This window comes from Nansenia antarctica, assembly GCF_963989245.1.
Source record: "Nansenia antarctica genome assembly, chromosome: 6".
NCBI classification, from domain to species: Eukaryota; Metazoa; Chordata; class Actinopteri; order Argentiniformes; family Microstomatidae; genus Nansenia; species Nansenia antarctica.
Window position 1 is genome coordinate 74783343 of NC_137676.1, and position 7824 is coordinate 74791166.

Genomic DNA, 7824 nt, shown 5'->3' on the forward strand with positions numbered 1-7824 from the left:
ATAACTACCTTCATAACTACCTTCATAACTACCTTCATAACCACCTTCATAACTACCTTCATAACTATCTTCATAACAACCAAACACACCTTCATAACTACCTTCATAACTACCTTCATAACTACTGTAGTTTATTTGTATTTAATAATGGGCCTATATGTTTGCTCCTGACTGTGGGGCAAGGTATTTATGACCTCCTGGCCCCTCCCCCTGACCTGATAGGACCACTGGCTGTGACTGCATCTTGACCAAGTTTATAAGTAAGGATGTGGGCTCTGGCCCTGGCTCTCTTCTCCCTCACCTCTTGACCAAGCAGCTCCCTCTCTCTCTCTCTCTCTGTCCCCCTCCCCCTCTCTCTCTCTCTCTCTCTCTGTCTCTCTTTGCCAGACCAGCGTCCATCTTTGATGTCTGTGTACTTTTGCATTTTGAATAAATGGTCTTAAACTGCTCAATAACTGTTCTTCATTTTAGTAGCCAACAGGTTAGGAATATACGACACTACCTTCATAACTACCTTCATAACCACCTTTGTCATGGTTTCTTAGGTTTTCATTTTAGAGACATCTAGTGGACATTTTATGACATTACATTTGTTACTGCCTTTATTCAGTTTCGGTTTTGATTAGTCACATGACGAACATTAGTCACATGACGTGAGCACACTGTTCAGACGTGATAGCTCGTGCAACAGCTAGTTGAGAGAAAAAGCTCCGGAGAATCTCTTTGTTTACATTCTTGCCCTGGAAAAGGCTTTGCTTGTAAGTTGCCTTTTCTTTTCTTGTTTAACTACAATGTATAATGTATATGTTTATAAATACATAGCTTATATTATTTAAGTATAACTATTTGTATTGCTATATTGATATTATATGTTGGCTACTGTAGTGACTACATTATGGGTTCATGTTCTCCTCTTACTGTTGGTTGTGTAGTGGGAGGGAACCAGTTCTGGCACTAGGGGCAGAGGGGAGGATTATTAACGTTGCAACTTCCTGTTTAGACACAAGAGTTTTGGTGATCGATTTCCTGGTCCTGTACGGAGAGTACAAGTTGTTATTTTGATTAAACAGTTATCATTACGTTGCCTACGTCTTTCCTTTTTCCTCCGGCACTACACTGGTGACCCCCGACGTGGATTTTTGTTAACGTAATTGTGTACAAAAACCAGCGAGCGAACATTACAATCCTGCAAAATGTCCGGGCGAGGAAGACGTTCAAACCAGCGGCAGCCATCACCATCCCCTGTCAGGGTAACGCGTGGTGCGCACACTCCCACTCTCAAGCTACCAGAGTTCTGGGACTCAACGCCTGCTGCATGGTTTGCTATTGTAGAGGCACATTTTAACAAAAGTGACATCGATGACGACGACGACCGGTACAACCATGCTGTGGCAATGTTGGGCAGCTCCACCGCAGCTCGAGTGGTAGGTTTTTTGTCTGCTCCCCCGACGACGAACAAATATGAGCGCCTCAAGGCCCTGCTTCTAGAGACATTTGAACTGTCCACTGCGGAGAGGGTGCGTCGCCTATTTGCCATGTCGGACTTGGGTGACGAGAGGCCTTCTGCGCGCATGGAGAGGATGCTAAACCTGCTCGGTACAGAAGACCCCATGATCCTCTTCACAGAGCTGTTCATGCGCACATTGCCAGCTCAAGTTAGGATGGCGCTGGCCAACACCGCCATCATGGAGCCCCGCGCCCTGGCCAGGGAGGCGGACCGGTTCGTCTTGGCCATGCCTCAACGGTCCCCCGACCTGCTCGCTCCCGCGGCCGCCCCGCCACCCGACCGTCGCAGGAGAGCGAAGGATGACGCCAGACCTTCTGGCCAGCAGGGTAACGCTGCGGGCCATTGTTTCTACCACGCCACTTTTGGCGCCAAGGCCAAACGGTGCCGCTCACCCTGCACCTTCGGACCGACGGGAAACGGCGGGGCCGGCACTCAGTAGTGGCCCTGAGCGCTGGCGTCACCAACAGGCTGCTCTTCATACAAGACACCGCCTCTGGTCGCAGTTTCCTTTGTGACACAGGTGCCCAGTGGAGCATCATTCCGGCAGAGAGATCGGATGTGGCGAAGGAGGAGCGTGGTCCGCAGTTGGCAGGCGCGGACGGCACACCTATCTGCTCTTATGGCACTAGGGCGGTGGACGTGTGCTTCGGAGGGCAATGCTTTTCGTGGGATTTTGTCATAGCGGCTGTCACATTTCCCCTCCTTGGTGCGGATTTTCTGTGCGCCCACAACCTGTTGGTGGACGTGGGGAACAGGCGCCTGGTCAACTCACAGACTTTCGCTTCCTTCGCCTGTACGCAGGGGGAGGCGGTCTACAGCGGGTGGTCCAATACGCTCGCCGAAAGTGACCAGTACCTTCGGCTGCTCGCCGAATTCCCCGACCTTACCAAGCCCACCTTCTCCGCGCCCACGGTGAAACACGGAGTGGAGCACCACATCGAGACCGAGGGGCCTCCCCTCCACGCCAGGGCCAGGCGCCTCAACCCGGAGAAGCTGGCCATCGCCAGGGCGGAGTTTGCGCATATGGAGCAGGTGGGCATCGTTCGGCGCTCGAGCAGCCCCTGGGCGTCTCCCCTGCACATCGTCCCTAAGTCAGACGGCGGGTGGCGCCCATGTGGGGACTACCGCCGCCTCAACGACGCGTCCAAGCCTGACCGCTACCCGGTCCCACATGTCCAGGACTTTTCAGCGAACCTGGCAGGCAAACGCTTCTTCTCCAAAGTGGACCTGGTACGGGGGTACCATCAGGTGCCGGTGCACCCCGAGGACGTCCCTAAGACGGCCGTAATCACGCCATTTGGACTCTTCGAGTTTCTGCGGATGCCGTTCGGCCTGAAGAACGCGGCGCAGACCTTCCAACGCCTCATGCACTCGGTGCTCCGGGACCTACCATTCCTCTTCGTCTACTTGGATGACATCCTCGTCGCAAGCACCACGGAGGAGGAGCACCTGTCCCACCTCCGGGCCCTTTTCACACGGCTCAGCCAACATGGGCTGATTGTCAATCCGGCGAAGTGTGAGTTCGGACGGAACACCATCGACTTTCTCGGGCACCGGGTCTCCGCAGAGGGGGTGACCCCCCTCCCCTCGAAGGTGGAAGCTGTCGCTGCTTTCCCGCGCCCCAGCACAATCAGCGAGCTCAAGGGGTTCATCGGGATGGTAACCTTCTACTATCGCTTCCTCCACCACATCGCTCACATCCTGCGGCCTCTGTACGATGCCCAGAAGGGCAAGACTCTGAAGCAGCCGGTGGACTGGACGGCGGAGCGTGTCAAAGCCTTTCAGGACACCAAGGCGGCCCTGGCCCGCGCTGCCATGTTGGCCCACCCCACGCCCTCGGCACCCACTGCTCTCACCACGGACGCCTCTGACTTTGCTGTTGGAGCGGTGTACGAACAGTGGGTTGGGGACGCCTGGCAGCCTCTTGCATTCTTCAGCCGCCAGCTGTCTCCCAGAGAGCAAAGGTACAGCACATTCGACAGGGAGCTCCTCGGGCTGTGGCTTGCTGTCAGACACTTCCGTTTTTTACTGGAGGGCCGCGAGTTTACGGCCTACGTGGACCACAAGCCACTCACGCACGCCATGTCCAAGGTGGCGGAGCCGTGGTCCGACCGCCAACAGCGCCAGCTCGCCTACATATCCGAGTTCACCACAGACATCCAGCACGTTGCTGGGAAGTCCAACCAGGTCGCGGATTGTCTCTCCAGGGCGGTGGTTGGTGCGGTCCAACTGGGTTTGGACTACGCGCGCATGGCTGCAGACCAGGCCGCCGACCCCGCCGTCCAGGCTCTCAAGTTGTCGGACACAGGACTGCGCCTAGAAGAGGTGGTTTTCGGTGACGCAGGGGCCACGCTCCTGTGCGACGTCTCCATGGGTCAGCCACGACCGGTGGTCCCCGCCAACTGGAGGCGCCCCGCCTTCGAGGCGATACACGGCTTGTCTCACCCTGGTAGGAAACCGTCCTCACGGCTGGTGTCAGAGAAATTCGTCTGGCATGGGCTCAAGAGGGATGTGAGGGCCTGGGTAGACACGTGCATCGCCTGCCAGCGCGCCAAGGTGCATCGACACGTCAAGGCCCCCCTGGAGCAGTTCTCTGTGCCTGAGCGGAGGTTCGATCATGTAAACGTGGACCTGGTAGGGCCGCTGCCCCCCTCGCACGGATACACCTATCTCTTTACCATGGTGGACAGGACGACTCGCTGGCCGGAGGCAGTTCCGCTCTCCTCAACGACAGCCCCCGACCTGGCCCGGGCGTTCATCGCGGTGTGGGTCTCCCGCTACGGCACCCCTGCTGATCTCTCCTCTGACCGTGGCTCACAGTTTACTTCAGAGCTGTGGGCAGCGGTGGCGGAGAATCTGGGGGTCAAGCTCCACCGCACAACCGCCTATCACCCGCAGGCGAACGGGCTCTGTGAGCGTTTCCATCGATCCATGAAGGCCGCCCTTCGAGCCAGCCTCACGGACAGCAACTGGCTTGACAAGCTGCCGTGGGTCATGCTGGGGCTCAGGACAGCGCCTAAGGAGGACCTCCAGTCGTCACCGCTGAGCTGGTGTTTGGACAGCCGCTGCGGGTCCCCGGTGACTTCATTCCCAAGTCAACGGAGCCCTGGTCCGCCGCCGCTCAGCGCGCCTCCCTGCTGGACAGCGCCAGGACCTTCGTCCCGGTCCCGACTACGCAGCATGGTGTCCCTACTTCGAGGGTGCCCCCGGAGCTGCACTCAGCGAGGTTCGTTTTCATTCGTCATGATGGCCACAGGACTCCACTACGTCCTCCTTATGACGGGCCTTTCCGTGTCATCGAGGCCGGAGCCAAGAACTTCATGGTTGACATGGGGGGTAGGCCTGAGTGTGTGTCCGTTGATCGCCTCAAACCGGCCCACTTGGACCTTGAACTGCCCCTGGACTTGGCCCTGCCACCGCGCAGAGGCCGGCCTCCAGTCCTACCTCCCCTGCAGCGCCCTGGCCATTCCCCCCTCCGACCCCGACAACCCCCCGCAGCTCGCGAGCCCCCGGTCGTCACGGCCCCCCGTCCTTCCCTGCAGGAGGACGTGATGGGCGATGTCACACCTCCTCCCGCACCTCCTGACTTTACCTACGATCGTAGGGGCCGGGCCATACGCCCTCCTCGCCGTGAGGATTTCCAATATTGAGGTGAACACTGGGGGGGCTGGTGTAGTGACTACATTATGGGTTCATGTTCTCCTCTTACTGTTGGTTGTGTAGTGGGAGGGAACCAGTTCTGGCACTAGGGGCAGAGGGGAGGATTATTAACGTTGCAACTTCCTGTTTAGACACAAGAGTTTTGGTGATCGATTTCCTGGTCCTGTACGGAGAGTACAAGTTGTTATTTTGATTAAACAGTTATCATTACGTTGCCTACGTCTTTCCTTTTTCCTCCGGCACTACACTACATACTGTTGATGTTGAAAGTGTAACAGTATAGTTTTGAGCATTACAGTAATTGTACTCTTATGTTTATTTACAGTTTTACAAAATAACCAAACGACCACTCATGTTTCTGAGGGTTGAGTAAAGAACTAAACTTTACTCCAGCGTCTGAGGATTCATTTGTGTGTCAGTGTGTGTTCGCTATCTGTGGAAGTTGCGCCCTGGTTACGCGCAGTGGGAACAGAATAGTAAAAAAGCAACCACTCAGCGGGCGGATCGACTCAAGGAGAGAGATCTTCAGCGCAAGCACTGCTCCCCATCATCCTTGCTCACGCCAAGCACACAGCAATATTCATGATGGAAGAGTTGAGCAATGCTGAGACAAGGTCAGTGGCCTCTAGCACATCTAGGTCTTTTAAATCAACAGCCAGTAGGGCAGCTGTCAATGCACGTGTCAAAGTGGAAGTAGCACGCACACGTGCTGGCTATGCAAAAATGGAATCAGAGATTATGATCGAAAAAGCCCAAATGGAAGCAAAATTAAAGAACTTGCTGCATGAGAAAGAAGTGGCAGAAGCCATCGCTGAAGCTAATGTTCTTGAAGCAGCAGCGGAGGAAGAAAACAACGGTATCGAAGCTGTCATTCATGCCACTGTTGACCGCACACGCCAGTACGTAGAACAACAGTCACAGCTACCACTATCTGCCGAAGATGTTAAGGACTCTATAGCCAATCTGGAACCGATAGTCCATAGGCTGAGATCCTCCTCACCACCCAGACAGCGTCTGACTGTTTCATACGAGAGACAGCACTCCTCCACCGTGAAGCATGAGCACAGCTCTCCATCACTGCGACCTAGTAGGCCAAAGACATCAGAGCAGCTCACACCCAGCAGGCCCAAGGGTTCACCATACAAACCAACAGGAAGCGGTGACACAACCGACATCAGTGATGTGGCTCGGTACCTAGCACGCAGAGACCTCGTAACCTCCGGTCTCACCAAGTTCGATGATCACCCAGAAAATTACTGGGCATGGAAGTCGTCCTTCAAGAACGCCATTGACGGACTACTACTCAGTGCTAATGAAGAGATGGACCTCATGATTAAGTGGTTAGGGAGTGAATCTGCAAAGCACGTGAAACGAATAAGAGCAGTACATGTAAGTCATTCATCTCAAGGTCTATGCAAAGCTTGGGAACGCTTAGAAGAGTGCTTCGGGTCTCCAGAGGTAATTGAAAAGTCCCTCTTCGACAGGCTGGAGAACTTCCCAAAGATCAGCAATAAAGATCCTGTGAAGCTGAGAGAGCTAAGTGACCTTCTCCAAGAGTTGGAAGCAGCCATGTTCGAAGGTTACCTGCCTGGTTTGAGCTATCTGGACACTTCACGCGGCATTTTGCCCATCGTAGACAAGTTGCCCTACAACATCCAAGAGAAATGGATATCACAGGGTTCCAGATACAAAGCTGAGCGACAGGTAGTTTTTCCCCCATTCACATTCTTCTGCGAGTTCATCACCAAAGAGGCACGAGCTCGCAATGACCCAAGCTTCAGGCTATCGATGAGTAACACAGCCCAGATGAAGTCAGAGCAGCCATTCAAGAGACAAAGTAAGAGCATGGTCTCTGCACATAAGACAGATGTCTCTCACGAGAAAGACACACGAGACGGTTCAGGCCGAAGAGCAGTGGACATAAAAAAACTATGCCCTCTCCATAAGAAGCCACACCCCCTAACACGCTGCAGAGGTTTCAGAAGCAAGCCCCTCGAGGAGCGCAAGGCCTTCCTCAAAGACAACGGTGTCTGCTTCAGATGTTGTTCCACAACTACTCATCTAGCCAAGAACTGCACCACAGCCATCAAGTGCATGGAATGTGAGAGTAACAGCCACACCACGGCTCTTCATCCAGGACCTCCGCCTCCAGCCCCATCTGAGGATGGCGGGGAGGGAGAAGGAGGATCAGACCAATCTGCAGTCACCTCAAATTGCACAGAAGTCTGTGGAGAGGGTCAAAGCGGCAGATCCTGCTCGAAGATTTGCCTGGTGAATATATTCCCAGAAGCACACCCAGAGAGAGCAACCAGAGCATATGTTGTGCTGGATGACCAAAGCAACAGGTCGCTTGCAAGGTCTGAATTCTTTGATATGTTCCACATCAAGGGGTCAGATTCAGCATTCACACTTCGTACATGTGCAGGTACAACTCAGATGACAGGAAGGAGAGCCACAGGCTTTGTGGTGGAATCTGTGGATGGAGCTACGACAGTGACACTACCTACACTAATAGAGTGTAACAACATTCCCACCGAAAGAGCTGAGATACCTACGCCAGAAGCAGCGTTGCATCATTCCCACCTCAAGCCCATAGCATATGGTATACCACCTTTGGATTCTAAAGCACAGATCCTTCTCTTGCTAGGCCGAGACAT